Below are 26,955 nucleotides of genomic sequence, written 5' to 3' on the forward strand. Positions count from 1 at the left end.
TAGTTTTTGTATTTTTTGCTTTAATTCAAGCAAATATAACGATTTTCATTCAAAAAACTGTTAAAATTCAATTTTACTTTAAGAAATCGTTGTCTCGGATTTTGTATCTTGAAGAAAAAAACATGCGATTTTTTCGGTACCCTTTTGAATGCATTTTTTTTCTGGACAAATTTTTGACCGAATTTGGCTTAAATACCTATAAAATACTCATTAAAAGTGATTTCATCTCGATTGATCAATAAATAAAAATGTACCTCGATTTTTAATAGAATTTTCAAAATCGACGTTTCTCGGCCAGAGAAGCACATTTTGAGTTTTTTTTTCACTATTTTCAAATATAATCACTGAAACCATTATTTTTGTACTTTTTGCTTTAATTCAACAAATGTAACGATATTCATTCATAAAACTGTTCAAATTCAATTTTCAATAAGAAATCGTTGTCACGGATTTTGTATCTTGAAGAAAAAAAATGCGATTTTTTCGGTACAATTTTGAATGCATTTTTTTCTGGACAAATTTTTGACCGAATTTAGCTTAAATAACTATAAAATACTCATTAAAAGTGATTTCATCTCGATTGATCAATAAATAAAAATGTACCTCGATTTTTAATAGAATTTTCAAAATCGACGTTTCTCGACCAGAGAAGCACGTTTTGAGTTTTTTTTCACTATTTTCAAATATAATCACTGAAACCAATATTTTTGTACTTTTTGCTTTAATCCAAGCAAGTATAACGATATTCATTCAAAAAACTGTTCAAACTCAATTTTCATTAAGAAATCGTCACGGATTTAGTATCTTGAAGAAAAAACATGCGATTTTTTCGGTACACTTTTGAATGCATTTTTTTCTGGACAAATTTTTGACCGAATTTAGCTTAAATACATATAAAATACTCATTAAAAGCGATTTCATCTCGATTGATCAATAAATAAAAATGTACCTCGATTTTTAATAGAATTTTCAAAATCGACGTTTCTCGGCCAGAGAAGCACATTTTGAGATTTTTTTTCACTATTTTCAAATATAACCGCTAAAACCTTAGTTTTTGTATTTTTTGCTTTAATTCAAGCAAATATAACGATTTTCATTCAAAAAACTGTTAAAATTCAATTTTACTTTAAGAAATCGTTGTCTCGGATTTTGTATCTTGAAGAAAAAAACATGCGATTTTTTCGGTACCCTTTTGAATGCATTTTTTTTCTGGACAAATTTTTGACCGAATTTGGCTTAAATACCTATAAAATACTCATTAAAAGTGATTTCATCTCGATTGATCAATAAATAAAAATGTACCTCGATTTTTAATAGAATTTTCAAAATCGACGTTTCTCGGCCAGAGAAGCACATTTTGAGTTTTTTTTTCACTATTTTCAAATATAATCACTGAAACCATTATTTTTGTACTTTTTGCTTTAATTCAACAAATGTAACGATATTCATTCATAAAACTGTTCAAATTCAATTTTCAATAAGAAATCGTTGTCACGGATTTTGTATCTTGAAGAAAAAAACATGCGATTTTTTCGGTACCCTTTTGAATGCATTTTTTTCTGGACAAATTTTTGACCGAATTTGGCTTAAATACCTATAAAATACTCATTAAAAGTTATTTCATCTCGATTGATCAATAAATAAAAATGTACCTCGATTTTTAATAGAATTTTCAAAATCGACGTTTCTCGACCAGAGTAGCACATTTTGAGTTTTTTTATCACTATTTTCAAATATAACCGCTGAAACCATTATTTTTGTACTTTTTGCTATAATTCAAGCAAATATAACGATATTCATTCAAAAAACTGTTAAAATTCAATTTTCAATGAGAAATCGTTGTCACGGATTTTGTATCTTGAAGAAAAAAAATGCGATTTTTTCGGTACAATTTTGAATGCATTTTTTTCTGGACAAATTTTTGACCGAATTTAGCTTAAATAACTATAAAATACTCATTAAAAGTGATTTCATCTCGATTGATCAATAAATAAAAATGTACCTCGATTTTTAATAGAATTTTCAAAATCGACGTTTCTCGACCAGAGAAGCACGTTTTGAGTTTTTTTTCACTATTTTCAAATATAATCACTGAAACCAATATTTTTGTACTTTTTGCTTTAATCCAAGCAAGTATAACGATATTCATTCAAAAAACTGTTCAAACTCAATTTTCATTAAGAAATCGTCACGGATTTAGTATCTTGAAGAAAAAACATGCGATTTTTTCGGTACACTTTTGAATGCATTTTTTTCTGGACAAATTTTTGACCGAATTTAGCTTAAATACCTATAAAATACTCATTAAAAGTGATTTGATATCGATTGATCAAAAAATAAAAATGTGCCTCGATTTTTAATAACATTTTCAAAATCGACGATTCTCGGCCAGAGAAGCACATTTTGAGTTTTTTTTCTTTATTTTCAAATATAATCACTGAAACCATTATTTTTGTACTTTTTGCTTTAATTCAACAAATGTAACGATATTCATTAATAAAACTGTTCAAATTCAATTTTCAATAAGAAATCGTTGTCACGGATTTTGTATCTTGAAGAAAAAAACATGCGATTTTTTCGGTACAATTTTGAATGCATTTTTTTCTGGACAAATTTTTGACCGAATTTAGCTTAAATACATATAAAATACTCATTAAAAGCGATTTCATCTCGATTGATAAATAAATAAAAATGTACCTCGATTTTTAATAGAATTTTCAAAATCGACGTTTCTCGGCCAGAGAAGCACATTTTGAGATTTTTTTCACTATTTTCAAATATAACCGCTAAAACCTTAGTTTTTGTATTTTTTGCTTTAATTCAAGCAAATATAACGATTTTCATTCAAAAACAGTTAAAATTCAATTTTACTATAAGAAATCGTTGTCTCGGATTTTGTATCTTGAAGAAAAAAACATGCGATTTTTTCGGTACAATTTTGAATGCATTTTTTTCTGGACAAATTTTTGACAGAATTTAGCTTAAATACATATAAAATACTCATTAAAAGCGATTTCATCTCGATTGATCAATAAATAAAAATGTACCTCGATTTTTAATACAATTTTCAAAATCGACGCTTCTCGACCAGAGAAGCACATTTTGAGTTTTTTTTTCACTATTTTCAAATATAACCGCTGAAACCATTATTTTTGTACTTTTTGCTATAATTCAAGCAAATATAACGATATTCATTCAAAAAACTGTTAAAATTCAATTTTCAATAAGAAATCGATGTCACGGATTTTGTATCTTGAAGAAAAAAACATGCGATTTTTCGGTACAGTTTTGAATGCATTTTTTTCTGGACAAATTTTTGACCGAATTTAGCTTAAATACATATAAAATACTCATTAAAAGTGATTTGATATTGATTGAACAAAAAATAAAAATGTGCCTCGATTTTTAATAACATTTTCAAAATCGACGTTTCTCGGCCAGAGAAGCACATTTTGAGTTTTTTTTTCACTATTTTCAAATATAATCACTGAAACCATTATTTTTTTACTTTTTGCTTTAATTCAACAAATGTAACGATATTCATTCATAAAACTGTTCAAATTCAATTTTCAATAAGAAATCGTTGTCACGGATTTTGTATCTTGAAGAAAAAAAACATGCGATTTTTTCGGTACAATTTTGAATGCATTTTTTTCTGGACAAATTTTTGACCGAATTTAGCTTAAATACATATAAAATACTCATTAAAAGCGATTTCATCTCGATTGATCAATAAATAAAAATGTACCTCGATTTTTAATAGAATTTTCAAAATCGACGTTTCTCGGCCAGAGAAGCACATTTTGAGATTTTTTTCACTATTTTCAAATATAACCGCTAAAACCTTAGTTTTTGTATTTTTTGCTTTAATTCAAGCAAATATAACGATTTTCATTCAAAAAACTGTTAAAATTCAATTTTACTTTAAGAAATCGTTGTCTCGGATTTTGTATCTTGAAGAAAAAAACATGCGATTTTTTCGGTACCCTTTTGAATGCATTTTTTTTCTGGACAAATTTTTGACCGAATTTGGCTTAAATACCTATAAAATACTCATTAAAAGTGATTTCATCTCGATTGATCAATAAATAAAAATGTACCTCGATTTTTAATAGAATTTTCAAAATCGACGTTTCTCGGCCAGAGAAGCACATTTTGAGTTTTTTTTTCACTATTTTCAAATATAATCACTGAAACCATTATTTTTGTACTTTTTGCTTTAATTCAACAAATGTAACGATATTCATTCATAAAACTGTTCAAATTCAATTTTCAATAAGAAATCGTTGTCACGGATTTTGTATCTTGAAGAAAAAAAATGCGATTTTTTCGGTACAATTTTGAATGCATTTTTTTCTGGACAAATTTTTGACCGAATTTAGCTTAAATAACTATAAAATACTCATTAAAAGTTATTTCATCTCGATTGATCAATAAATAAAAATGTACCTCGATTTTTAATAGAATTTTCAAAATCGACGTTTCTCGACCAGAGTAGCACATTTTGAGTTTTTTATCACTATTTTCAAATATAATCACTGAAACCAATATTTTTGTGATTTTTGCTATAATTCAAGCAAATATAACGATATTCATTCAAAAAACTGTTAAAATTCAATTTTCATTAAGAAATCGTCTCGGATTTAGTATCTTGAAGAAAAAACATGCGATTTTTTCGGTACACTTTTGAATGCATTTTTTTCTGGACAAATTTTTGACCGAATTTAGCTTAAATACCTATAAAATACTCATTAAAAGTGATTTGATATCGATTGATCAAAAAATAAAAATGTGCCTCGATTTTTAATAACATTTTCAGAATAGACGTTTCTCGACCAGAGAAGCACATTTTGAGTTTTTTTATCACTATTTTCAAATATAACCGCTGAAACCATTATTTTTGTACTTTTTGCTATAATTCAACAAATGTAACGATATTCATTCATAAAACTGTTCAAATTCAATTTTCAATAAGAAATCGTTGTCACGGATTTTGTATCTTGAAGAAAAAAAACATGCGATTTTTTCGGTACAATTTTGAATGCATTTTTTTCTGGACAAATTTTTGACAGAATTTAGCTTAAATACATATAAAATACTCATTAAAAGCGATTTCATCTCGATTGATCTATAAATAAAAATGTACCTCGATTTTTAATAGAATTTTCAAAATCGACGCTTCTCGACCAGAGAAGCACATTTTGAGTTTTTTTTCACTATTTTCAAATATAATCACTGAAACAATTTTTGTACTTTTTGCTTTAATTCAACAAATGTAACGATATTCATTCATAAAACTGTTCAAATTCAATTTTCAATAAGAGATCGATGTCACGGATTTTGTATCTTGAAGAAAAAAACATGCGATTTTTTCGGTACAATTTTGAAAGCATTTTTTTCTGGACAAATTTTTGACCGAATTTAGCTTAAATACATATAAAATACTCATTAAAAGTGATTTGATATCGATTGATCAAAAAATAAAAATGTGCCTCGATTTTTAATAACATTTTCAAAATCGACGTTTCTCGGCCAGAGAAGCACATTTTGAGTTTTTTTTCACTATTTTCAAATATAATCACTGAAACCAATATTTTTGTACTTTTTGCTTTAATCCAAGCAAGTATAACGATATTCATTCAAAAAACTGTTCAAACTCAATTTTCATTAAGAAATCGTCACGGATTTAGTATCTTGAAGAAAAAACATGCGATTTTTTCGGTACACTTTTGAATGCATTTTTTTCTGGACAAATTTTTGACCGAATTTAGCTTAAATACCTATAAAATACTCATTAAAAGTGATTTGATATCGATTGATCAAAAAATAAAAATGTGCCTTGATTTTTAATAACATTTTCAAAATCGACGTTTCTCGACCAGAGAAGCACATTTTGAGTTTTTTTATCACTATTTTCAAATATAACCGCTGAAACCATTATTTTTGTACTTTTTGCTATAATTCAACAAATGTAACGATATTCATTCATAAAACTGTTCAAATTCAATTTTCAATAAGAAATCGTTGTCACGGATTTTGTATCTTGAAGAAAAAAAACATGCGATTTTTTCGGTACAATTTTGAATGCATTTTTTTCTGGACAAATTTTTGACAGAATTTAGCTTAAATACATATAAAATACTCATTAAAAGCGATTTCATCTCGATTGATCTATAAATAAAAATGTACCTCGATTTTTAATAGAATTTTCAAAATCGACGCTTCTCGACCAGAGAAGCACATTTTGAATTTTTTTTCACTATTTTCAAATATAATCACTGAAACAATTTTTGTACTTTTTGCTTTAATTCAACAAATGTAACGATATTCATTCATAAAACTGTTCAAATTCAATTTTCAATAAGAAATCGATGTCACGGATTTTGTATCTTGAAGAAAAAAACATGCGATTTTTTCGGTACAATTTTGAAAGCATTTTTTTCTGGACAAATTTTTGACCGAATTTAGCTTAAATACATATAAAATACTCATTAAAAGTGATTTGATATCGATTGATAAAAAAATAAAAATGTGCCTCGATTTTTAATAACATTTTCAAAATCGACGTTTCTCGGCCAGAGAAGCACATTTTGAGTTTTTTTTCACTATTTTCAAATATAATCACTGAAACCATTATTTTTGTACTTTTTGCTATAATTCAACAAATGTAACGATATTCATTCATAAAACTGTTCAAATTCAATTTTCAATAAGAAATCGTTGTCACGGATTTTGTATCTTGAAGAAAAAAACATGCGACTTTTTCGGTACAATTTTGAATGCATTTTTTTCTGGACAAATGTTTGACCGAATTTAGCTTAATTACATATAAAATACTCATTAAAAGCGATTTCATCTCGATTGATCAATAAATAAAAATGTACCTCGATTTTTAATAGAATTTTCAAAATCGACGTTTCTCGGCCAGAGAAGCACATTTTGAGATTTTTTTCACTATTTTCAAATATAACCGCTAAAACCTTAGTTTTTGTATTTTTTGCTTTAATTCAAGCAAATATAACGATTTTCATTCAAAAAACTGTTAAAATTCAATTTTACATTAAGAAATCGTTGTTACGGATTTTGTATCTTGAAGAAAAAAAACATGCGATTTTTTCGGTACAATTTTGAATGCATTTTTTTCTGGACAAATGTTTGACCGAATTCAGCTTATTTATTTATGAAATACTCATTAAAAGTGATTTCATCTCGATTGATCAATAAATAAAAATGTACCTCGATTTTTAATAACATTTTCAAAATCGACGTTTCTCGACCAGAAAAGCACATTTTGTGTTTTTTTTCGCTATTTTCAAATATAATCACTGGAACCATTATTTGTGTACTTTTTGCTTTAATTTAAGCAAATGTAACGATATTCATTCACAAAACTGTTCAAATTCAATTTTCAATAAGAAATCGTTGTCACGGATTTTTTATCAAGAAGAAAAAAACATGCGATTTTTTCGGTACACTTTTGAATGCATTTTTTTCTGGACAAATTTTTCACCGAATTTAGTTAAATACCTATAACATACTCATTAAAAGTGATTTCATATCGATTGATCAATAAATAGAAATGTACCTCGATTTTTAATAACATTTTCAAAATCGACGTTTCTCGACCAGAGAAGCACATTTTGAGTTTTTTTCGCTATTTTCAAATATAATCACTGAAACCATTATTTTTGTACTTTTTGCTTTAATCCAAGCAAATATAACGATATACATTCAAAAAACTGTTAAAATTCAATTTTAAATAAGAAATCGTTACTACGGATTTTTTATCTTGAAGAAAAAAAACATGCGCTTTTTTCGGTACACTTTTGAATGCATTTTTTTCTGGACATAAATTTGACCGAATTTAGCTTTAATACCTATAAAATACTCATTAAAAGTGATTTCATCTCAATTGATCAATAAATAAAAATATACCTCGATTTTTAATAGAATTTTCTAAATCAACGCTTCTCGACCAGAGATGCACATTTTGAGTTTTTTTACTATTTTCAAATATAACCGCTGAAACCATAGTTTTTGTACATTTTGCTTTAATTCAAGCAAATATAACGATATTCATTCAAAAAACTGTTCAAGTTCAATTTTCATTAAGAAATCGTTGTCACGGATTTTGTATCTTGAAGAAAAAAAAATGCGATTTTTCGGTACAGTTTTGAATGCATTTTTTTCTGGACTAATATTTGAACCAATTTAGCTTAAATACATATAAAATACTCATTAAAAGCGTTTTCATCTCGATTGATCAATAAATAAAAATGTACCTCGATTTTTAATAGAATTTTCAAAATCGACGTTTCTCTCACTGCGTACCGTTAGCTTTTTGGGAGGGAGGCCACTTAGGAACACTGCATGCCGTTAGCTTTTTCACTTTTTTTTGTCTTTTAAATTCCAATAGATATGAAAAAAGCAAACATATTTTCTTTTCGTTATTGTTTTAAAAAGATGAAGGTTAATTTGTCTCACTTAATTTAAATTCGAATTATAAACTAGCACTCTCGGCAACGACCATATCACGCTGAAAACACCGGTTCTCGTCCGATCACCGAAGTTAAGCAGCGTCGAGCGCAGTCAGTACTTGGGAACACTGCGTGCCGTTGGCTTTTTCCTTTTTGTTTCCTCTTTTAAATTCCACCAGATATGAAAAAAGCAAACATATCTTCATTTTATTATTGTTTTATAAAGATGAAGGTTAATTTGTCTCACTTACTTTAAATTCGAATTATTAAATAGCATTCTCGGCAACGGCGATATCACGCTGAAAACACCGGTTCTCTTCCGATCACCGAAGTTAAGCATCGTCGAGCGCAATCAGTACTTGGGAGGAAGGCCACTTAGGAACACTGCTTGCCGTTAGCTTTTTCACTTTTTTTTGTCTTTTAAATTCCAATAGATATGAAAAAAGCAAACATATTTTCTTTTTGTTATTGTTTTAAAAAGATGAAGGTTAATTTGTCTCTCTTAATTTAAATTCGAATTATTAACTAGCACTCTCGGCAACGGCCATATCACGCTGAAAACACCGGTTCTCGTCCGATCACCGAAGTTAAGCAGCGTCGAGCGCAATCAGTACTTGGGAGGGAGACCACTTAGGAACACTGCGTACCGTTAGCTTTTTCAATTTTTTTTCCTCTTTTAAATTCCAATAGATATGAAAAAAGCAAACATATTTTCTATTTGTTATTGTTTTAAATTGATGAAGGTTAATTTGTCTCACTTAATTCAAATTCGAATTATTAACTAGCACTCTCGGCAACGACCATATCACGCTGAAAACACCGGTTCTCGTCCGATCACCGAAGTTAAGCAGCGTCGAGCGCAGTCAGTACTTGGGAACACTGCGTGCCGTTGGCTTTTTCCTTTTTGTTTCCTCTTTTAAATTCCACCAGATATGAAAAAAGCAAACATATCATCATTTTATTATTGGTTTATAAAGATGAAGGTTAATTTGTGTCTCTTAATTTAAATTCGAATTATTAACTAGCACTCTCGGCAACGGCCTTATCACGCTGAAAACACCGGTTCTCGTCCGATCACCCAAGTTAAGCAGCGTCGAGCGCAGTCAGTACTTGGGAGGGAGACCACTTAGGAACACTGTGTACCGTTAGCTTTTTCAATTTTTTTTCCTCTTTTAAATTCCAATAGATATGAAAAAAGCAAACATATTTTCTTTTTGTTACTGTTTTAAATAGATGAAGGTTAATTTTACTCACTTAATTCAAATTCGAATTATTAACTAGCACTCTCGGCAACGACCATATCACGCTGAAAACACCGGTTTTCGTCCGATCACCGAAGTTAAGCAGCGTCGAGCGCAATCAGTACTTGGGAGGGAGACCACTTAGGAACACTGCGTACCGTTAGCTTTTTCAATTTTTTTTCCTCTTTTAAATTCCAATAGATATGAAAAAAGCAAACATATTTTCTATTTGTTATTGTTTTAAATTGATGAAGGTTAATTTGTCTCACTTAATTCAAATTCGAATTATTAACTAGCACTCTCGGCAACGACCATATCACGCTGAAAACACCGGTTCTCGTCCGATCACCGAAGTTAAGCAGCGTCGAGCGCAGTCAGTACTTGGGAACACTGCGTGCCGTTGGCTTTTTCCTTTTTGTTTCCTCTTTTAAATTCCACCAGATATGAAAAAAGCAAACATATCATCATTTTATTATTGGTTTATAAAGATGAAGGTTAATTTGTGTCTCTTAATTTAAATTCGAATTATTAACTAGCACTCTCGGCAACGGCCTTATCACGCTGAAAACACCGGTTCTCGTCCGATCACCCAAGTTAAGCAGCGTCGAGCGCAGTCAGTACTTGGGAGGGAGACCACTTAGGAACACTGCGTACCGTTAGCTTTTTCAATTTTTTTTCCTCTTTTAAATTCCAATAGATATGAAAAAAGCAAACATATTTTCTTTTTGTTACTGTTTTAAATAGATGAAGGTTAATTTTACTCACTTAATTCAAATTCGAATTATTAACTTGCACTCTCGGCAACGACCATATCACGCTGAAAACACCGGTTTTCGTCCGATCACCGAAGTTAAGCAGCGTCGAGCGCAGTCAGTACTTGGGAACACTGCGTGCCGTTGGCTTTTTCCTTTTTGTTTCCTCTTTTAAATTCCACCAGATATGAAAAAAGCAAACATGTTTTCTTTTTGTTATTGTTTTAAAAAGATGAAGGTTAATTTGTCTCACTTAATTTAAATTCAAATTATTAGCTAGCGCTCTCGGCAACGGCCATATGACGCTGAAAACACTGGTTCTCGTCCGGTCACCGAAGTTAAGCAGCGTCGAGCGCAGTCAGTACTTTTGAACACTGCGTGCCGTTGGCTTTTTCCTTTTTGTTTCCTCTTTTAATTTCCACCAGATATGAAAAAACCAACATATCTTCTTTTTGTTATTGAATTATAAAGATGAAGGTTAATTAAATTCAAATTATTAACTAGCACTGTCGGAAACGGCCATATCACGCTGGAAACAACAGTTCTCGTCCGATCACCGAAGTTAAGCAGCGTCGAGCGCAGTCAGTACTTGGGAGGGAGACCACTTAGGAACACTGCTTGCCGTTGGCCTTTTCACTTTTTTTTCCTCTTTTAAATTCCTATAGATATGAAAAAAGCAAACATATTTTCTTTTTGTTATTGTTTTAAAAAGATGAAGGTTAATTTGTCTCACTTAATTTAAATTCGAATTATTAGCTAGCGCTCTCGGCAACGGCCATATCACGCTGAAAACATTGGTTCTCGTCCGATCACCGAAGTTAAGCTGCGTCGAGCGCAGTCAGTACTTTTGAACACTGCGTGCCGTTGGCTTTTTCCTTTTTGTTTCCTCTTTTAATTTCCACCAGATATGAGAAAACAAACATATCTTCTTTTTGTTATTGAATTATAAAGATGAAGGTAAATTAAATTCAAATTATTAACTAGCACTGTCGGCAACGGCCATATCACGCTGAAAACAACAGTTCTCGTCCGATCACCGAAGTTAAGCAGCGTCGAGCGCAGTCAGTACTTGGGAGGGAGACCACTTAGGAACACTGCTTGCCGTTGGCTTTTTCACTTTTTTTTCCTCTTTTAAATTCCTATAGATATGAAAAAAGCAAACATATTTTCTTTTTGTTATTGTTTTAAAAAGATGAAGGTTAATTTGTCTCACTTAATTTAAATTCGAATTATTAACTAGCACTCTCGGCAACGACCATATCACGCTGAAAACACTGGTTCTCGTCCGGTCACCGAAGTTAAGCAGCGTCGAGCGCAGTCAGTACTTTTGAACACTGCGTGCCGTTGGCTTTTTCCTTTTTGTTTCCTCTTTTAATTTCCACCAGATATGAAAAAACCAACATATCTTCTTTTTGTTATTGAATTATAAAGATGAAGGTTAATTAAATTCAAATTATTAACTAGCACTGTCGGAAACGGCCATATCACGCTGGAAACAACAGTTCTCGTCCGATCACCGAAGTTAAGCAGCGTCGAGCGCAGTCAGTACTTGGGAGGGAGACCACTTAGGAACACTGCTTGCCGTTGGCTTTTTCACTTTTTTTTCCTCTTTTAAATTCCTATAGATATGAAAAAAGCAAACATATTTTCTTTTTGTTATTGTTTTAAAAAGATGAAGGTTAATTTGTCTCACTTAATTTAAATTCGAATTATTAGCTAGCGCTCTCGGCAACGGCCATATCACGCTGAAAACATTGGTTCTCGTCCGATCACCGAAGTTAAGCTGCGTCGAGCGCAGTCAGTACTTTTGAACACTGCGTGCCGTTGGCTTTTTCCTTTTTGTTTCCTCTTTTAATTTCCACCAGATATGAAAAAACAAACATATCTTCTTTTTGTTATTGAATTATAAAGATGAAGGTAAATTAAATTCAAATTATTAACTAGCACTGTCGGCAACGGCCATATCACGCTGAAAACAACAGTTCTCGTCCGATCACCGAAGTTAAGCAGCGTCGAGCGCAGTCAGTACTTGGGAGGGAGACCACTTAGGAACACTGCTTGCCGTTGGCTTTTTCACTTTTTTTTCCTCTTTTAAATTCCTATAGATATGAAAAAAGCAAACATATTTTCTTTTTGTTATTGTTTTAAAAAGATGAAGGTTAATTTGTCTCACTTAATTTAAATTCGAATTATTAACTAGCACTCTCGGCAACGACCATATCACGCTGAAAACACCGGTTCTCGTCCGATCACCGAAGTTAAGCAGCGTCGAGCGCAGTCAGTACTTGGGAGGGAGGCCACTTAGGAACACTGCTTGCCGTTAGCTTTTTCACCTTTTTTTGTCTTTTAAATTCCAATAGATATGAAAAAAGCAAACATATTTTCTTTCTGTTATTGTTTTAAAAAGATGAAGGTTAATTTGTCTCTCTTAATTTAAATTCGAATTATTAACTAGCACTCTCGGCAACGGCCATATCACGCTGAAAACACCGGTTCTCGTCCGATCACCGAAGTTAAGCAGCGTCGAGCGCAGTCAGTACTTGGGAGGGAGGCCACTTAGGAACACTGCTTGCCGTTAGCTTTTTCACCTTTTTTTGTCTTTTAAATTCCAATAGATATGAAAAAAGCAAACATATTTTCTTTTTGTTATTGTTTTAAAAAGATGAAGGTTAATTTGTCTCTCTTAATTTAAATTCGAATTATTAACTAGCACTCTCGGCAACGGCCATATTACGCTGAAAACACCGGTTCTCGTCCGATCACCGAAGTTAAGCAGCGTCGAGCGCAGTCAGTACTTGGGAGGGAGACCACTTAGGAACACTGCGTACCGTTAGCTTTCTCAATTTTTTTCCTCTTTTAAATTCCACCAGATATGAAAAAAGCAAACATATATTCTTTTTGTTATTGTTTTAAAAAGATGAAGGTTATTTTGTCTCACTTAATTCAAATTCGAATTATTTTTAACTAGCACTCTCGGCAACGACCATATCACGCTGAAAACACCGGTTCTCGTCCGATCACCGAAGTTAAGCAGCGTCGAGCGCAGTCAGTACTTGGGGGGAGGCCACTTTGGAACACTGCTTGCCGTTAGCTTTTTCACCTTTTTTTGTCTTTTAAATTCCAATAGATATGAAAAAAGCAAACATATTTTCTTTTTGTTATTGTTTTAAAAAGATGAAGGTTAATTTGTCTCTCTTAATTTAAATTCGAATTATTAATTAGCACTCTCGACAACGGCCATATCACGCTGAAAACACCGGTTCTCGTCCGATCACCGAAGTTAAGCAGCGTCGAGCGCAGTCAGTACTTGGGAGGGAGACCACTTAGGAACACTGCGTACCGTTAGCTTTTTCAATTTTTTTTCCTCTTTTAAATTCCAATAGATATGAAAAAAGCAAACATATTTTCTTTTTGTTATTGTTTTAAATAGATGAATGTTAATTTGCCTCACTTAATTCAAATTCGAATTATTAACTAGCACTCTCGGCAACGACCATATCACGCTGAAAACACCGGTTCTCGTCTGATCACCGAAGTTAAGCAGCGTCGAGCGCAGTCAGTACTTGGGAACACTGCGTGCCGTTGGCTTTTTCCTTTTTGTTTCCTCTTTTAAATTCCACCAGATATGAAAAAAGCAAACATATCTTCATATTATTATTCTTTTATAAAGATGAAGGTTAATTTGTCTCACTTACTTTAAATTCGAATTATTAACTAGCACTCTCGGCAACGACCATATCACGCTGAAGACACCGGTTCTCGTCCGATCACCGAAGTTAAGCAGCGTCGAGCGCAGTCAGTACTAGGGAACACTGCGTGCCGTTGGCTTTTTCCTTTTTGTTTCCTCTTTTAAATTCCACCAGATATGAAAAAAGCAAACATATTTTCTTTTTGTTATTGTTTTAAAAAGATGAAGGTTAATTTGTCTCACTTAATTTAAATTCGAAATATTAACTAGCACTCTCGGCAACGACCATATCACGCTGAAGACACCGGTTCTCGTCCGATCACCGAAGTTAAGCAGCGTCGAGCGCAGTCAGTACTAGGGAACACTGCGTGCCGTTGGCTTTTTCCTTTTTGTTTCCTCTTTTAAATTCCACCAGATATGAAAAAAGCAAACATATTTTCTTTTTGTTATTGTTTTAAAAAGATGAAGGTTAATTTTTCTCACTTAATTCAAATTCGAATTATTAACTAGCACTCTCGGCAACGGCCATATCACGCTGAAAACACCGCTTCTCGTCCGATCACCGAAGTTAAGCAGCATCGAGCGCAGTCAGTATTTGGGAACACAGCGTGCCGTTGGCTTTTTCCTTTTTGTTTCCTCTTTTAAATTCCACCAGATATGAAAAAAGCAAACATATTTTCTTTTTGTTATTGTTTTATAAAGATGAAGGTTAATTTGTCTCACTTAATTTAAATTCGAATTATTAACTAGCACTCTCGGCAACGACCATATCACGCTGAAAACACCGGTTCTCGTCCGATCACCGAAGTTAAGCAGCGTCGAGCGCAGTCAGTACTTGGGGGGAGGCCACTTTGGAACACTGCTTGCCGTTAGCTTTTTCACCTTTTTTTGTCTTTTAAATTCCAATAGATATGAAAAAAGCAAACATATTTTCTTTTTGTTATTGTTTTAAAAAGATGAAGGTTAATTTGTCTCTCTTAATTTAAATTCGAATTATTAATTAGCACTCTCGACAACGGCCATATCACGCTGAAAACACCGGTTCCCGTCCGATCACCGAAGTTAAGCAGCGTCGAGCGCAGTCAGTACTTGGGAGGGAGACCACTTAGGAACACTGCGTACCGTTAGCTTTTTCAATTTTTTTTCCTCTTTTAAATTCCAATAGATATGAAAAAAGCAAACATATTTTCTTTTTGTTATTGTTTTAAATAGATGAATGTTAATTTGCCTCACTTAATTCAAATTCGAATTATTAACTAGCACTCTCGGCAACGACCATATCACGCTGAAAACACCGGTTCTCGTCCGATCACCGAAGTTAAGCAGCGTCGAGCGCAGTCAGTACTTGGGAACACTGCGTGCCGTTGGCTTTTTCCTTTTTGTTTCCTCTTTTAAATTCCACCAGATATGAAAAAAGCAAACATATCTTCATATTATTATTCTTTTATAAAGATGAAGGTTAATTTGTCTCACTTACTTTAAATTCGAATTATTAACTAGCACTCTCGGCAACGGCCATATCACGCTGAAAACACCGGTTCTCGTCCGATCACCGAAGTTAATCAGCGTCGAGCGCAGTCAGTACTTGGGAGGGAGGCCACTTAGGAACACTGCATGCCGTTAGCTTTTTCACTTTTTTTTTTGTCTTTTAAATTCCAATAGATATGAAAAAAGCAAACATATTTTCTTTTTGTTATTGTTTTAAAAAGATGAAGGTTAATTTGTCTCACTTAATTTAAATTCGAAATATTAACTAGCACTCTCGGCAACGACCATATCACGCTGAAGACACCGGTTCTCGTCCGATCACCGAAGTTAAGCAGCGTCGAGCGCAGTCAGTACTAGGGAACACTGCGTGCCGTTGGCTTTTTCCTTTTTGTTTCCTCTTTTAAATTCCACCAGATATGAAAAAAGCAAACATATTTTCTTTTTGTTATTGTTTTAAAAAGATGAAGGTTAATTTGTCTCACTTAATTTAAATTCAAATTATTAGCTAGCGCTCTCGGCAACGGCCATATCACGCTGAAAACACTGGTTCTCGTCCGGTCACCGAAGTTAAGCAGCGTCGAGCGCAGTCAGTACTAGGGAACACTGCGTGCCGTTGGCTTTTTCCTTTTTGTTTCCTCTTCTAAATTCCACCAGATATGAAAAAAGCAAACATATTTTCTTTTTGTTATTGTTTTATAAAGATGAAGGTTAATTTGTCTCACTTAATTTAAATTCGAATTATTAACTAGCACTCTCGGCAACGACCATATCACGCTGAAAACACCGGTTCTCGTCCGATCACCGAAGTTAAGCAGCGTCGAGCGCAGTCAGTACTTGGGGGGAGGCCACTTAGGAACACTGCTTGCCGTTAGCTTTTTCACCTTTTTTTGTCTTTTAAATTCCAATAGATATGAAAAAAGCAAACATATTTTCTTTTTGTTATTGTTTTAAAAAGATGAAGGTTAATTTGTCTCTCTTAATTTAAATTCGAATTATTAATTAGCACTCTCGGCAACGGCCATATCACGCTGAAAACACCGGTTCTCGTCCGATCACCGAAGTTAAGCAGCGTCGAGGGCAGTCAGTACTTGGGAGGGAGACCACTTAGGAACACTGCGTACCGTTAGCTTTTTCAATTTTTTTCCTCTTTTAAATTCCAATAGATATGAAAAAAGCAAACATATTTTCTTTTTGTTATTGTTTTAAATAGATGAATGTTAATTTGCCTCACTTAATTCAAATTCGAATTATTAACTAGCACTCTCGGCAACGACCATATCACGCTGAAAACACCGGTTCTCGTCCGATCACCGAAGTTAAGCAGCGTCGAGCGCAGTCAGTACTTGGGAACACTGCGTGCCGTTGGCTTTTTCCTTTTTGTTTCCTCTTTTAAATTCCACCAGATATGAAAAAAGCAAACATATCTTCATATTATTATTCTTTTATAAAGATGAAGGTTAATTTGTCTCACTTACTTTAAATTCGAATTAGTAACTAGCACTCTCGGCAACGGCCATATCACGCTGAAAACACCGGTTCTCGTCCGATCACCGAAGTTAATCAGCGTCTAGCGCAGTCAGTACTTGGGAGGGAGGCCACTTAGGAACACTGCATGCCGTTAGCTTTTTCACTTTTTTTTTTGTCTTTTAAATTCCAATAGATATGAAAAAAGCAAACATATTTTCTTTTTGTTATTGTTTTAAAAAGATGAAGGTTAATTTGTCTCACTTAATTTAAATTCGAAATATTAACTAGCACTCTCGGCAACGACCATATCACGCTGAAGACACCGGTTCTCGTCCGATCACCGAAGTTAAGCAGCGTCGAGCGCAGTCAGTACTAGGGAACACTGCGTGCCGTTGGCTTTTTCCTTTTTGTTTCCTCTTTTAAATTCCATTAGATATGAAAAAAGCAAACATATTTTCTTTTTGTTATTGTTTTAAAAAGATGAAGGTTTATTTGTCTCACTTAATTTAAATTCAAATTATTAGCTAGCGCTCTCGGCAACGGCCATATCACGCTGAAAACACTGGTTCTCGTCCGGTCACCGAAGTTAAGCAGCGTCGAGCGCAGTCAGTACTAGGGAACACTGCGTGCCGTTGGCTTTTTCCTTTTTGTTTCCTCTTTTAAATTCCACCAGATATGAAAAAAGCAAACATATTTTCTTTTTGTTATTGTTTTATAAAGATGAAGGTTAATTTGTCTCACTTAATTTAAATTCGAATTATTAACTAGCACTCTCGGCAACGACCATATCACGCTGAAAACACCGGTTCTCGTCCGATCACCGAAGTTAAGCAGCGTCGAGCGCAGTCAGTACTTGGGGGGAGGCCACTTAGGAACACTGATTGCCGTTAGCTTTTTCACCTTTTTTTGTCTTTTAAATTCCAATAGATATGAAAAAAGCAAACATATTTTCTTTTTGTTATTGTTTTAAAAAGATGAAGGTTAATTTGTCTCTCTTAATTTAAATTCGAATTATTAATTAGCACTCTCGGCAACGGCCATATCACGCTGAAAACACCGGTTCTCGTCCGATCACCGAAGTTAAGCAGCGTCGAGCGCAGTCAGTACTTGGGAGGGAGACCACTTAGGAACACTGCGTACCGTTAGCTTTTACAATTTTTTTTCCTCTTTTAAATTCCAATAGATATGAAAAAAGCAAACATATTTTCTTTTTGTTATTGTTTTAAATAGATGAATGTTAATTTGCCTCACTTAATTCAAATTCGAATTATTAACTAGCACTCTCGGCAACGACCATATCACGCTGAAAACACCGGTTCTCGTCCGATCACCGAAGTTAAGCAGCGTCGAGCGCAGTCAGTACTTGGGAACACTGCGTGCCGTTGGCTTTTTCCTTTTTGTTTCCTCTTTTAAATTCCACCAGATATGAAAAAAGCAAACATATCTTCATATTATTATTCTTTTATAAAGATGAAGGTTAATTTGTCTCACTTACTTTAAATTCGAATTATTAACTAGCACTCTCGGCAACGGCCATATCACGCTGAAAACATCGGTTCTCGTCCGATCACCGAAGTTAATCAGCGTCTAGCGCAGTCAGTACTTGGGAGGGAGGCCACTTAGGAACACTGCATGCCGTTAGCTTTTTCACTTTTTTTTTTTGTCTTTTAAATTCCAATAGATATGAAAAAAGCAAACATATTTTCTTATTGTTATAGTTTTAAAAAGATGAAGGTTAATTTGTCTCACTTAATTTAAATTCGAAATATTAGCTAGCGCTCTCGGCAACGGCCATATCACGCTGAAAACACTGGTTCTCGTCCGGTCACCGAAGTTAAGCAGCGTCGAGCGCAGTCAGTACTAGGGAACACTGCGTGCCGTTGGCTTTTTCCTTTTTGTTTCCTCTTTTAAATTCCACCAGATATGAAAAAAGCAAACATATTTTCTTTTTGTTATTGTTTTATAAAGATGAAGGTTAATTTGTCTCACTTAATTTAAATTCGAATTATTAACTAGCACTCTCGGCAACGGCCATATCACGCTGAAAACACTGGTTCTCGTCCGGTCACCGAAGTTAAGCAGCGTCGAGCGCAGTCAGTACTAGGGAACACTGCGTGCCGTTGGCTTTTTCCTTTTTGTTTCCTCTTTTAAATTCCACCAGATATGAAAAAAGCAAACATATTTTCTTTTTGTTATTGTTTTATAAAGATGAAGGTTAATTTGTCTCACTTAATTTAAATTCGAATTATTAACTAGCACTCTCGGCAACGGCCATATCACGCTGAAAACACTGGTTCTCGTCCGGTCACCGAAGTTAAGCAGCGTCGAGCGCAGTCAGTACTTGGGGGGAGGCCACTTAGGAACACTGCTTGCCGTTAGCTTTTTCACCTTTTTTTGTGTTTTAAATTCCAATAGATATGAAAAAAGCAAACATATTTTCTTTTTGTTATTGTTTTAAAAAGATGAAGGTTAATTTGTCTCTCTTAATTTAAATTCGAATTATTAATTAGCACTCTCGGCAACGGCCATATCACGCTGAAAACACTGGTTCTCGTCCGGTCACCGAAGTTAAGCAGCGTCGAGCGCAGTCAGTACTAGGGAACACTGCGTGCCGTTGGCTTTTTCCTTTTTGTTTCCTCTTTTAAATTCCACCAGATATGAAAAAAGCAAACATATTTTCTTTTTGTTATTGTTTTATAAAGATGAAGGTTAATTTGTCTCACTTAATTTAAATTCGAATTATTAACTAGCACTCTCGGCAACGGCCATATCACGCTGAAAACACTGGTTCTCGTCCGGTCACCGAAGTTAAGCAGCGTCGAGCGCAGTCAGTACTAGGGAACACTGCGTGCCGTTGGCTTTTTCCTTTTTGTTTCCTCTTTTAAATTCCACCAGATATGAAAAAAGCAAACATATTTTCTTTTTGTTATTGTTTTATAAAGATGAAGGTTAATTTGTCTCACTTAATTTAAATTCGAATTATTAACTAGCACTCTCGGCAACGACCATATCACGCTGAAAACACCGGTTCTCGTCCGATCACCGAATTTAAGCAGCGTCGACCGCAGTTAGTACTTGGGGGGAGGCCACTTAGGAACACTGCTTGCCGTTAGCTTTTTCACCTTTTTTTGTCTTTTAAATTCCAATAGATATGAAAAAAGCAAACATATTTTCTTTTTGTTATTGTTTTAAAAAGATGAAGGTTAATTTGTCTCTCTTAATTTAAATTCGAATTATTAATTAGCACTCTCGGCAACGGCCATATCACGCTGAAAACACTGGTTCTCGTCCGGTCACCGAAGTTAAGCAGCGTCGAGCGCAGTCAGTACTAGGGAACACTGCGTGCCGTTGGCTTTTTCCTTTTTGTTTCCTCTTTTAAATTCCACCAGATATGAAAAAAGCAAACATATTTTCTTTTTGTTATTGTTTTATAAAGATGAAGGTTAATTTGTCTCACTTAATTTAAATTCGAATTATTAACTAGCACTCTCGGCAACGGCCATATCACGCTGAAAACACTGGTTCTCGTCCGGTCACCGAAGTTAAGCAGCGTCGAGCGCAGTCAGTACTAGGGAACACTGCGTGCCGTTGGCTTTTTCCTTTTTGTTTCCTCTTTTAAATTCCACCAGATATGAAAAAAGCAAACATATTTTCTTTTTGTTATTGTTTTATAAAGATGAAGGTTAATTTGTCTCACTTAATTTAAATTCGAATTATTAACTAGCACTCTCGGCAACGACCATATCACGCTGAAAACACCGGTTCTCGTCCGATCACCGAAGTTAAGCAGCGTCGAGCGCAGTCAGTACTTGGGGGGAGGCCACTTAGGAACACTGATTGCCGTTAGCTTTTTCACCTTTTTTTGTCTTTTAAATTCCAATAGATATGAAAAAAGCAAACATATTTTCTTTTTGTTATTGTTTTAAAAAGATGAAGGTTAATTTGTCTCTCTTAATTTAAATTCGAATTATTAATTAGCACTCTCGGCAACGGCCATATCACGCTGAAAACACCGGTTCTCGTCCGATCACCGAAGTTAAGCAGCGTCGAGCGCAGTCAGTACTTGGGAGGGAGACCACTTAGGAACACTGCGTACCGTTAGCTTTTTCAATTTTTTTTCCTCTTTTAAATTCCAATAGATATGAAAAAAGCAAACATATTTTCTTTTTGTTATTGTTTTAAATAGATGAATGTTAATTTGCCTCACTTAATTCAAATTCGAATTATTAACTAGCACTCTCGGCAACGACCATATCACGCTGAAAACACCGGTTCTCGTCCGATCACCGAAGTTAAGCAGCGTCGAGCGCAGTCAGTACTTGGGAACACTGCGTGCCGTTGGCTTTTTCCTTTTTGTTTCCTCTTTTAAATTCCACCAGATATGAAAAAAGCAAACATATCTTCATATTATTATTCTTTTATAAAGATGAAGGTTAATTTGTCTCACTTACTTTAAATTCGAATTATTAACTAGCACTCTCGGCAACGGCCATATCACGCTGAAAACATCGGTTCTCGTCCGATCACCGAAGTTAATCAGCGTCTAGCGCAGTCAGTACTTGGGAGGGAGGCCACTTAGGAACACTGCATGCCGTTAGCTTTTTCACTTTTTTTTTTGTCTTTTAAATTCCAATAGATATGAAAAAAGCAAACATATTTTCTTTTTGTTATAGTTTTAAAAAGATGAAGGTTAATTTGTCTCACTTAATTTAAATTCGAAATATTAGCTAGCGCTCTCGGCAACGGCCATATCACGCTGAAAACACTGGTTCTCGTCCGGTCACCGAAGTTAAGCAGCGTCGAGCGCAGTCAGTACTAGGGAACACTGCGTGCCGTTGGCTTTTTCCTTTTTGTTTCCTCTTTTAAATTCCACCAGATATGAAAAAAGCAAACATATTTTCTTTTTGTTATTGTCTTATAAAGATGAAGGTTAATTTGTCTCACTTAATTTAAATTCGAATTATTAACTAGCACTCTCGGCAACGGCCATATCACGCTGAAAACACTGGTTCTCGTCCGGTCACCGAAGTTAAGCAGCGTCGAGCGCAGTCAGTACTAGGGAACACTGCGTGCCGTTGGCTTTTTCCTTTTTGTTTCCTCTTTTAAATTCCACCAGATATGAAAAAAGCAAACATATTTTCTTTTTGTTATTGTTTTATAAAGATGAAGGTTAATTTGTCTCACTTAATTTAAATTCGAATTATTAACTAGCACTCTCGGCAACGGCCATATCACGCTGAAAACACTGGTTCTCGTCCGGTCACCGAAGTTAAGCAGCGTCGAGCGCAGTCAGTACTAGGGAACACTGCGTGCCGTTGGCTTTTTCCTTTTTGTTTCCTCTTTTAAATTCCACCAGATATGAAAAAAGCAAACATATTTTCTTTTTGTTATTGTTTTATAAAGATGAAGGTTAATTTGTCTCACTTAATTTAAATTCGAATTATTAACTAGCACTCTCGGCAACGACCATATCACGCTGAAAACACCGGTTCTCGTCCGATCACCGAATTTAAGCAGCGTCGAGCGCAGTTAGTACTTGGGGGGAGGCCACTTAGGAACACTGCTTGCCGTTAGCTTTTTCACCTTTTTTTGTCTTTTAAATTCCAATAGATATGAAAAAAGCAAACATATTTTCTTTTTGTTATTGTTTTAAAAAGATGAAGGTTAATTTGTCTCTCTTAATTTAAATTCGAATTATTAATTAGCACTCTCGGCAACGGCCATATCACGCTGAAAACACTGGTTCTCGTCCGGTCACCGAAGTTAAGCAGCGTCGAGCGCAGTCAGTACTAGGGAACACTGCGTGCCGTTGGCTTTTTCCTTTTTGTTTCCTCTTTTAAATTCCACCAGATATGAAAAAAGCAAACATATTTTCTTTTTGTTATTGTTTTATAAAGATGAAGGTTAATTTGTCTCACTTAATTTAAATTCGAATTATTAACTAGCACTCTCGGCAACGGCCATATCACGCTGAAAACACTGGTTCTCGTCCGGTCACCGAAGTTAAGCAGCGTCGAGCGCAGTCAGTACTAGGGAACACTGCGTGCCGTTGGCTTTTTCCTTTTTGTTTCCTCTTTTAAATTCCACCAGATATGAAAAAAGCAAACATATTTTCTTTTTGTTATTGTTTTATAAAGATGAAGGTTAATTTGTCTCACTTAATTTAAATTCGAATTATTAACTAGCACTCTCGGCAACGGCCATATCACGCTGAAAACACTGGTTCTCGTCCGGTCACCGAAGTTAAGCAGCGTCGAGCGCAGTCAGTACTAGGGAACACTGCGTGCCGTTGGCTTTTTCCTTTTTGTTTCCTCTTTTAAATTCCACCAGATATGAAAAAAGCAAACATATTTTCTTTTTGTTATTGTTTTATAAAGATGAAGGTTAATTTGTCTCACTTAATTTAAATTCGAATTATTAACTACCACTCTCGGCAACGACCATATCACGCTGAAAACACCGGTTCTCGTCCGATCACCGAAGTTAAGCAGCGTCGAGCGCAGTCAGTACTTGGGGGGAGGCCACTTAGGAACACTGCTTGCCGTTAGCTTTTTCACCTTTTTTTGTCTTTTAAATTCCAATAGATATGAAAAAAGCAAACATATTTTCTTTTTGTTATTGTTTTAAAAAGATGAAGGTTAATTTGTCTCTCTTAATTTAAATTCGAATTATTAATTAGCACTCTCGGCAACGGCCATATCACGCTGAAAACACCGGTTCTCGTCCGATCACCGAAGTTAAGCAGCGTCGAGCGCAGTCAGTACTTGGGAGGGAGACCACTTAGTAACACTGCGTACCGTTAGCTTTTTCAATTTTTTTTCCTCTTTTAAATTCCAATAGATATGAAAAAAGCAAACATATTTTCTTTTTGTTATTGTTTTAAATAGATGAATGTTAATTTGCCTCACTTAATTCAAATTCGAATTATTATCTAGCACTCTCGGCAACGACCATATCACGCTGAAAACACCGGTTCTCGTCCGATCACCGAAGTTAAGCAGCGTCGAGCGCAGTCAGTACTTGGGAACACTGCGTGCCGTTGGCTTTTTCCTTTTTGTTTCCTCTTTTAAATTCCACCAGATATGAAAAAAGCAAACATATCTTCATATTATTACTCTTTTATAAAGATGAAGGTTAATTTGTCTCACTTACTTTAAATTCGAATTATTAACTAGCACTCTCGGCAACGGCCATATCACGCTGAAAACACCGGTTCTCGTCCGATCACCGAAGTTAATCAGCGTCTAGCGCAGTCAGTACTTGGGAGGGAGGCCACTTAGGAACACTGCATGCCGTTAGCTTTTTCACTTTTTTTTTTGTCTTTTAAATTCCAATAGATATGAAAAAAGCAAACATATTTTCTTTTTGTTATTGTTTTAAAAAGATGAAGGTTAATTTGTCTCACTTAATTTAAATTCGAAATATTAACTAGCACTCTCGGCAACGACCATATCACGCTGAAGACACCGGTTCTCGTCCGATCACCGAAGTTAAGCAGCGTCGAGCGCAGTCAGTACTAGGGAACACTGCGTGCCGTTGGCTTTTTCCTTTTTGTTTCCTCTTTTAAATTCCACCAGATATGAAAAAAGCAAACATATTTTCTTTTTGTTATTGTTTTAAAAAGATGAAGGTTAATTTGTCTCACTTAATTTAAATTCAAATTATTAGCTAGCGCTCTCGGCAACGGCCATATCACGCTGAAAACACTGGTTCTCGTCCGGTCACCGAAGTTAAGCAGCGTCGAGCGCAGTCAGTACTAGGGAACACTGCGTGCCGTTGGCTTTTTCCTTTTTGTTTCCTCTTTTAAATTCCACCAGATATGAAAAAAGCAAACATATTTTCTTTTTGTTATTGTTTTATAAAGATGAAGGTTAATTTGTCTCACTTAATTTAAATTCGAATTATTAACTAGCACTCTCGGCAACGGCCATATCACGCTGAAAACACTGGTTCTCGTCCGGTCACCGAAGTTAAGCAGCGTCGAGCGCAGTCAGTACTAGGGAACACTGCGTGCCGTTGGCTTTTTCCTTTTTGTTTCCTCTTTTAAATTCCACCAGATATGAAAAAAGCAAACATATTTTCTTTTTGTTATTGTTTTATAAAGATGAAGGTTAATTTGTCTCACTTAATTTAAATTCGAATTATTAACTAGCACTCTCGGCAACGGCCATATCACGCTGAAAACACTGGTTCTCGTCCGGTCACCGAAGTTAAGCAGCGTCGAGCGCAGTCAGTACTAGGGAACACTGCGTGCCGTTGGCTTTTTCCTTTTTGTTTCCTCTTTTAAATTCCACCAGATATGAAAAAAGCAAACATATTTTCTTTTTGTTATTGTTTTATAAAGATGAAGGTTAATTTGTCTCACTTAATTTAAATTCGAATTATTAACTACCACTCTCGGCAACGACCATATCACGCTGAAAACACCGGTTCTCGTCCGATCACCGAAGTTAAGCAGCGTCGAGCGCAGTCAGTACTTGGGGGGAGGCCACTTAGGAACACTGCTTGCCGTTAGCTTTTTCACCTTTTTTTGTCTTTTAAATTCCAATAGATATGAAAAAAGCAAACATATTTTCTTTTTGTTATTGTTTTAAAAAGATGAAGGTTAATTTGTCTCTCTTAATTTAAATTCGAATTATTAATTAGCACTCTCGGCAACGGCCATATCACGCTGAAAACACCGGTTCTCGTCCGATCACCGAAGTTAAGCAGCGTCGAGCGCAGTCAGTACTTGGGAGGGAGACCACTTAGTAACACTGCGTACCGTTAGCTTTTTCAATTTTTTTCCTCTTTTAAATTCCAATAGATATGAAAAAAGCAAACATATTTTCTTTTTGTTATTGTTTTAAATAGATGAATGTTAATTTGCCTCACTTAATTCAAATTCGAATTATTATCTAGCACTCTCGGCAACGACCATATCACGCTGAAAACACCGGTTCTCGTCCGATCACCGAAGTTAAGCAGCGTCGAGCGCAGTCAGTACTTGGGAACACTGCGTGCCGTTGGCTTTTTCCTTTTTGTTTCCTCTTTTAAATTCCACCAGATATGAAAAAAGCAAACATATCTTCATATTATTACTCTTTTATAAAGATGAAGGTTAATTTGTCTCACTTACTTTAAATTCGAATTATTAACTAGCACTCTCGGCAACGGCCATATCACGCTGAAAACACCGGTTCTCGTCCGATCACCGAAGTTAATCAGCGTCTAGCGCAGTCAGTACTTGGGAGGGAGGCCACTTAGGAACACTGCATGCCGTTAGCTTTTTCACTTTTTTTTTTGTCTTTTAAATTCCAATAGATATGAAAAAAGCAAACATATTTTCTTTTTGTTATTGTTTTAAAAAGATGAAGGTTAATTTGTCTCACTTAATTTAAATTCGAAATATTAACTAGCACTCTCGGCAACGACCATATCACGCTGAAGACACCGGTTCTCGTCCGATCACCGAAGTTAAGCAGCGTCGAGCGCAGTCAGTACTAGGGAACACTGCGTGCCGTTGGCTTTTTCCTTTTTGTTTCCTCTTTTAAATTCCACCAGATATGAAAAAAGCAAACATATTTTCTTTTTGTTATTGTTTTAAAAAGATGAAGGTTAATTTGTCTCACTTAATTTAAATTCAAATTATTAGCTAGCGCTCTCGGCAACGGCCATATCACGCTGAAAACACTGGTTCTCGTCCGGTCACCGAAGTTAAGCAGCGTCGAGCGCAGTCAGTACTAGGGAACACTGCGTGCCGTTGGCTTTTTCCTTTTTGTTTCCTCTTTTAAATTCCACCAGATATGAAAAAAGCAAACATATTTTCTTTTTGTTATTGTTTTATAAAGATGAAGGTTAAT

General features: G+C 34.6%; 2 non-coding genes and 68 pseudogenes across 2 annotated transcripts; all 70 read left to right on the plus strand.

Annotated features, from left to right (window-relative positions):
* Positions 1 to 8,518: 8,518 nt before the first annotated feature.
* LOC149619630 (5S ribosomal RNA) lies at positions 8,519 to 8,621 on the plus strand (annotated as a pseudogene).
* Positions 8,622 to 8,758: 137 nt separating this feature from the next.
* LOC149619631 (5S ribosomal RNA) lies at positions 8,759 to 8,877 on the plus strand (annotated as a pseudogene).
* A 136-nt stretch (positions 8,878 to 9,013) lies between these two features.
* Positions 9,014 to 9,132, plus strand: LOC149619632 (5S ribosomal RNA; annotated as a pseudogene).
* A 137-nt stretch (positions 9,133 to 9,269) lies between these two features.
* On the plus strand, positions 9,270 to 9,372 carry LOC149619633 (5S ribosomal RNA; annotated as a pseudogene).
* Positions 9,373 to 9,509: 137 nt separating this feature from the next.
* LOC149619634 (5S ribosomal RNA) lies at positions 9,510 to 9,628 on the plus strand (annotated as a pseudogene).
* Positions 9,629 to 9,765: 137 nt separating this feature from the next.
* LOC149619635 (5S ribosomal RNA) lies at positions 9,766 to 9,884 on the plus strand (annotated as a pseudogene).
* Positions 9,885 to 10,021: 137 nt separating this feature from the next.
* Positions 10,022 to 10,124, plus strand: LOC149619636 (5S ribosomal RNA; annotated as a pseudogene).
* A 137-nt stretch (positions 10,125 to 10,261) lies between these two features.
* Positions 10,262 to 10,380, plus strand: LOC149619637 (5S ribosomal RNA; annotated as a pseudogene).
* A 137-nt stretch (positions 10,381 to 10,517) lies between these two features.
* Positions 10,518 to 10,620, plus strand: LOC149619638 (5S ribosomal RNA; annotated as a pseudogene).
* Positions 10,621 to 10,981: 361 nt separating this feature from the next.
* On the plus strand, positions 10,982 to 11,100 carry LOC149619639 (5S ribosomal RNA; annotated as a pseudogene).
* A 361-nt stretch (positions 11,101 to 11,461) lies between these two features.
* On the plus strand, positions 11,462 to 11,580 carry LOC149619640 (5S ribosomal RNA; annotated as a pseudogene).
* A 361-nt stretch (positions 11,581 to 11,941) lies between these two features.
* On the plus strand, positions 11,942 to 12,060 carry LOC149619641 (5S ribosomal RNA; annotated as a pseudogene).
* A 361-nt stretch (positions 12,061 to 12,421) lies between these two features.
* Positions 12,422 to 12,540, plus strand: LOC149619642 (5S ribosomal RNA; annotated as a pseudogene).
* A 137-nt stretch (positions 12,541 to 12,677) lies between these two features.
* On the plus strand, positions 12,678 to 12,796 carry LOC149619643 (5S ribosomal RNA; annotated as a pseudogene).
* A 136-nt stretch (positions 12,797 to 12,932) lies between these two features.
* LOC149619644 (5S ribosomal RNA) lies at positions 12,933 to 13,051 on the plus strand (annotated as a pseudogene).
* A 136-nt stretch (positions 13,052 to 13,187) lies between these two features.
* On the plus strand, positions 13,188 to 13,306 carry LOC149619645 (5S ribosomal RNA; annotated as a pseudogene).
* Positions 13,307 to 13,445: 139 nt separating this feature from the next.
* On the plus strand, positions 13,446 to 13,563 carry LOC149619646 (5S ribosomal RNA; annotated as a pseudogene).
* Positions 13,564 to 13,699: 136 nt separating this feature from the next.
* On the plus strand, positions 13,700 to 13,818 carry LOC149619647 (5S ribosomal RNA). Its single transcript, XR_016375600.1, has one exon. It is a non-coding gene; the product is annotated as a 5S ribosomal RNA (ribosomal RNA).
* Positions 13,819 to 13,955: 137 nt separating this feature from the next.
* On the plus strand, positions 13,956 to 14,058 carry LOC149619648 (5S ribosomal RNA; annotated as a pseudogene).
* Positions 14,059 to 14,195: 137 nt separating this feature from the next.
* Positions 14,196 to 14,298, plus strand: LOC149619649 (5S ribosomal RNA; annotated as a pseudogene).
* Positions 14,299 to 14,435: 137 nt separating this feature from the next.
* On the plus strand, positions 14,436 to 14,538 carry LOC149619650 (5S ribosomal RNA; annotated as a pseudogene).
* A 377-nt stretch (positions 14,539 to 14,915) lies between these two features.
* LOC149619651 (5S ribosomal RNA) lies at positions 14,916 to 15,033 on the plus strand (annotated as a pseudogene).
* Positions 15,034 to 15,169: 136 nt separating this feature from the next.
* LOC149619652 (5S ribosomal RNA) lies at positions 15,170 to 15,288 on the plus strand. The gene has a single exon (XR_016375705.1). It is a non-coding gene; the product is annotated as a 5S ribosomal RNA (ribosomal RNA).
* A 137-nt stretch (positions 15,289 to 15,425) lies between these two features.
* Positions 15,426 to 15,528, plus strand: LOC149619653 (5S ribosomal RNA; annotated as a pseudogene).
* A 137-nt stretch (positions 15,529 to 15,665) lies between these two features.
* On the plus strand, positions 15,666 to 15,784 carry LOC149619654 (5S ribosomal RNA; annotated as a pseudogene).
* Positions 15,785 to 15,922: 138 nt separating this feature from the next.
* On the plus strand, positions 15,923 to 16,025 carry LOC149619655 (5S ribosomal RNA; annotated as a pseudogene).
* A 137-nt stretch (positions 16,026 to 16,162) lies between these two features.
* LOC149619656 (5S ribosomal RNA) lies at positions 16,163 to 16,265 on the plus strand (annotated as a pseudogene).
* Positions 16,266 to 16,402: 137 nt separating this feature from the next.
* Positions 16,403 to 16,520, plus strand: LOC149619657 (5S ribosomal RNA; annotated as a pseudogene).
* Positions 16,521 to 16,656: 136 nt separating this feature from the next.
* LOC149619658 (5S ribosomal RNA) lies at positions 16,657 to 16,775 on the plus strand (annotated as a pseudogene).
* A 136-nt stretch (positions 16,776 to 16,911) lies between these two features.
* Positions 16,912 to 17,014, plus strand: LOC149619659 (5S ribosomal RNA; annotated as a pseudogene).
* Positions 17,015 to 17,151: 137 nt separating this feature from the next.
* LOC149619660 (5S ribosomal RNA) lies at positions 17,152 to 17,270 on the plus strand (annotated as a pseudogene).
* A 138-nt stretch (positions 17,271 to 17,408) lies between these two features.
* Positions 17,409 to 17,511, plus strand: LOC149619661 (5S ribosomal RNA; annotated as a pseudogene).
* A 137-nt stretch (positions 17,512 to 17,648) lies between these two features.
* Positions 17,649 to 17,751, plus strand: LOC149619662 (5S ribosomal RNA; annotated as a pseudogene).
* A 137-nt stretch (positions 17,752 to 17,888) lies between these two features.
* Positions 17,889 to 18,006, plus strand: LOC149619663 (5S ribosomal RNA; annotated as a pseudogene).
* Positions 18,007 to 18,142: 136 nt separating this feature from the next.
* Positions 18,143 to 18,261, plus strand: LOC149619664 (5S ribosomal RNA; annotated as a pseudogene).
* Positions 18,262 to 18,398: 137 nt separating this feature from the next.
* Positions 18,399 to 18,501, plus strand: LOC149619665 (5S ribosomal RNA; annotated as a pseudogene).
* A 137-nt stretch (positions 18,502 to 18,638) lies between these two features.
* On the plus strand, positions 18,639 to 18,757 carry LOC149619666 (5S ribosomal RNA; annotated as a pseudogene).
* Positions 18,758 to 18,896: 139 nt separating this feature from the next.
* On the plus strand, positions 18,897 to 18,999 carry LOC149619667 (5S ribosomal RNA; annotated as a pseudogene).
* Positions 19,000 to 19,136: 137 nt separating this feature from the next.
* LOC149619668 (5S ribosomal RNA) lies at positions 19,137 to 19,239 on the plus strand (annotated as a pseudogene).
* A 137-nt stretch (positions 19,240 to 19,376) lies between these two features.
* Positions 19,377 to 19,494, plus strand: LOC149619669 (5S ribosomal RNA; annotated as a pseudogene).
* A 136-nt stretch (positions 19,495 to 19,630) lies between these two features.
* On the plus strand, positions 19,631 to 19,733 carry LOC149619670 (5S ribosomal RNA; annotated as a pseudogene).
* Positions 19,734 to 19,870: 137 nt separating this feature from the next.
* Positions 19,871 to 19,973, plus strand: LOC149619671 (5S ribosomal RNA; annotated as a pseudogene).
* Positions 19,974 to 20,110: 137 nt separating this feature from the next.
* LOC149619672 (5S ribosomal RNA) lies at positions 20,111 to 20,228 on the plus strand (annotated as a pseudogene).
* A 136-nt stretch (positions 20,229 to 20,364) lies between these two features.
* On the plus strand, positions 20,365 to 20,467 carry LOC149619673 (5S ribosomal RNA; annotated as a pseudogene).
* A 137-nt stretch (positions 20,468 to 20,604) lies between these two features.
* On the plus strand, positions 20,605 to 20,707 carry LOC149619674 (5S ribosomal RNA; annotated as a pseudogene).
* Positions 20,708 to 20,844: 137 nt separating this feature from the next.
* On the plus strand, positions 20,845 to 20,962 carry LOC149619675 (5S ribosomal RNA; annotated as a pseudogene).
* Positions 20,963 to 21,098: 136 nt separating this feature from the next.
* Positions 21,099 to 21,217, plus strand: LOC149619676 (5S ribosomal RNA; annotated as a pseudogene).
* Positions 21,218 to 21,354: 137 nt separating this feature from the next.
* On the plus strand, positions 21,355 to 21,457 carry LOC149619677 (5S ribosomal RNA; annotated as a pseudogene).
* A 137-nt stretch (positions 21,458 to 21,594) lies between these two features.
* On the plus strand, positions 21,595 to 21,713 carry LOC149619678 (5S ribosomal RNA; annotated as a pseudogene).
* Positions 21,714 to 21,851: 138 nt separating this feature from the next.
* LOC149619679 (5S ribosomal RNA) lies at positions 21,852 to 21,954 on the plus strand (annotated as a pseudogene).
* A 137-nt stretch (positions 21,955 to 22,091) lies between these two features.
* LOC149619680 (5S ribosomal RNA) lies at positions 22,092 to 22,194 on the plus strand (annotated as a pseudogene).
* A 137-nt stretch (positions 22,195 to 22,331) lies between these two features.
* Positions 22,332 to 22,434, plus strand: LOC149619681 (5S ribosomal RNA; annotated as a pseudogene).
* A 137-nt stretch (positions 22,435 to 22,571) lies between these two features.
* LOC149619682 (5S ribosomal RNA) lies at positions 22,572 to 22,689 on the plus strand (annotated as a pseudogene).
* A 136-nt stretch (positions 22,690 to 22,825) lies between these two features.
* On the plus strand, positions 22,826 to 22,928 carry LOC149619683 (5S ribosomal RNA; annotated as a pseudogene).
* A 137-nt stretch (positions 22,929 to 23,065) lies between these two features.
* On the plus strand, positions 23,066 to 23,168 carry LOC149619684 (5S ribosomal RNA; annotated as a pseudogene).
* A 137-nt stretch (positions 23,169 to 23,305) lies between these two features.
* Positions 23,306 to 23,408, plus strand: LOC149619685 (5S ribosomal RNA; annotated as a pseudogene).
* Positions 23,409 to 23,545: 137 nt separating this feature from the next.
* LOC149619686 (5S ribosomal RNA) lies at positions 23,546 to 23,663 on the plus strand (annotated as a pseudogene).
* Positions 23,664 to 23,799: 136 nt separating this feature from the next.
* LOC149619687 (5S ribosomal RNA) lies at positions 23,800 to 23,918 on the plus strand (annotated as a pseudogene).
* Positions 23,919 to 24,055: 137 nt separating this feature from the next.
* On the plus strand, positions 24,056 to 24,158 carry LOC149619688 (5S ribosomal RNA; annotated as a pseudogene).
* A 137-nt stretch (positions 24,159 to 24,295) lies between these two features.
* Positions 24,296 to 24,414, plus strand: LOC149619689 (5S ribosomal RNA; annotated as a pseudogene).
* Positions 24,415 to 24,552: 138 nt separating this feature from the next.
* LOC149619690 (5S ribosomal RNA) lies at positions 24,553 to 24,655 on the plus strand (annotated as a pseudogene).
* A 137-nt stretch (positions 24,656 to 24,792) lies between these two features.
* Positions 24,793 to 24,895, plus strand: LOC149619691 (5S ribosomal RNA; annotated as a pseudogene).
* A 137-nt stretch (positions 24,896 to 25,032) lies between these two features.
* Positions 25,033 to 25,135, plus strand: LOC149619692 (5S ribosomal RNA; annotated as a pseudogene).
* A 137-nt stretch (positions 25,136 to 25,272) lies between these two features.
* Positions 25,273 to 25,375, plus strand: LOC149619693 (5S ribosomal RNA; annotated as a pseudogene).
* Positions 25,376 to 25,512: 137 nt separating this feature from the next.
* LOC149619694 (5S ribosomal RNA) lies at positions 25,513 to 25,630 on the plus strand (annotated as a pseudogene).
* Positions 25,631 to 25,766: 136 nt separating this feature from the next.
* LOC149619695 (5S ribosomal RNA) lies at positions 25,767 to 25,885 on the plus strand (annotated as a pseudogene).
* Positions 25,886 to 26,021: 136 nt separating this feature from the next.
* On the plus strand, positions 26,022 to 26,124 carry LOC149619696 (5S ribosomal RNA; annotated as a pseudogene).
* A 137-nt stretch (positions 26,125 to 26,261) lies between these two features.
* On the plus strand, positions 26,262 to 26,380 carry LOC149619697 (5S ribosomal RNA; annotated as a pseudogene).
* Positions 26,381 to 26,518: 138 nt separating this feature from the next.
* On the plus strand, positions 26,519 to 26,621 carry LOC149619698 (5S ribosomal RNA; annotated as a pseudogene).
* A 137-nt stretch (positions 26,622 to 26,758) lies between these two features.
* On the plus strand, positions 26,759 to 26,861 carry LOC149619699 (5S ribosomal RNA; annotated as a pseudogene).
* The last annotated feature ends 94 nt before the right edge of the window (positions 26,862 to 26,955 follow it).

Source organism: Phalangium opilio, unplaced genomic scaffold, assembly GCF_054372755.1.
Source record: "Phalangium opilio isolate 3A_F unplaced genomic scaffold, DU_Popi_V2 ptg000209l_1, whole genome shotgun sequence".
Taxonomy (NCBI): Eukaryota; Metazoa; Arthropoda; class Arachnida; order Opiliones; family Phalangiidae; genus Phalangium; species Phalangium opilio.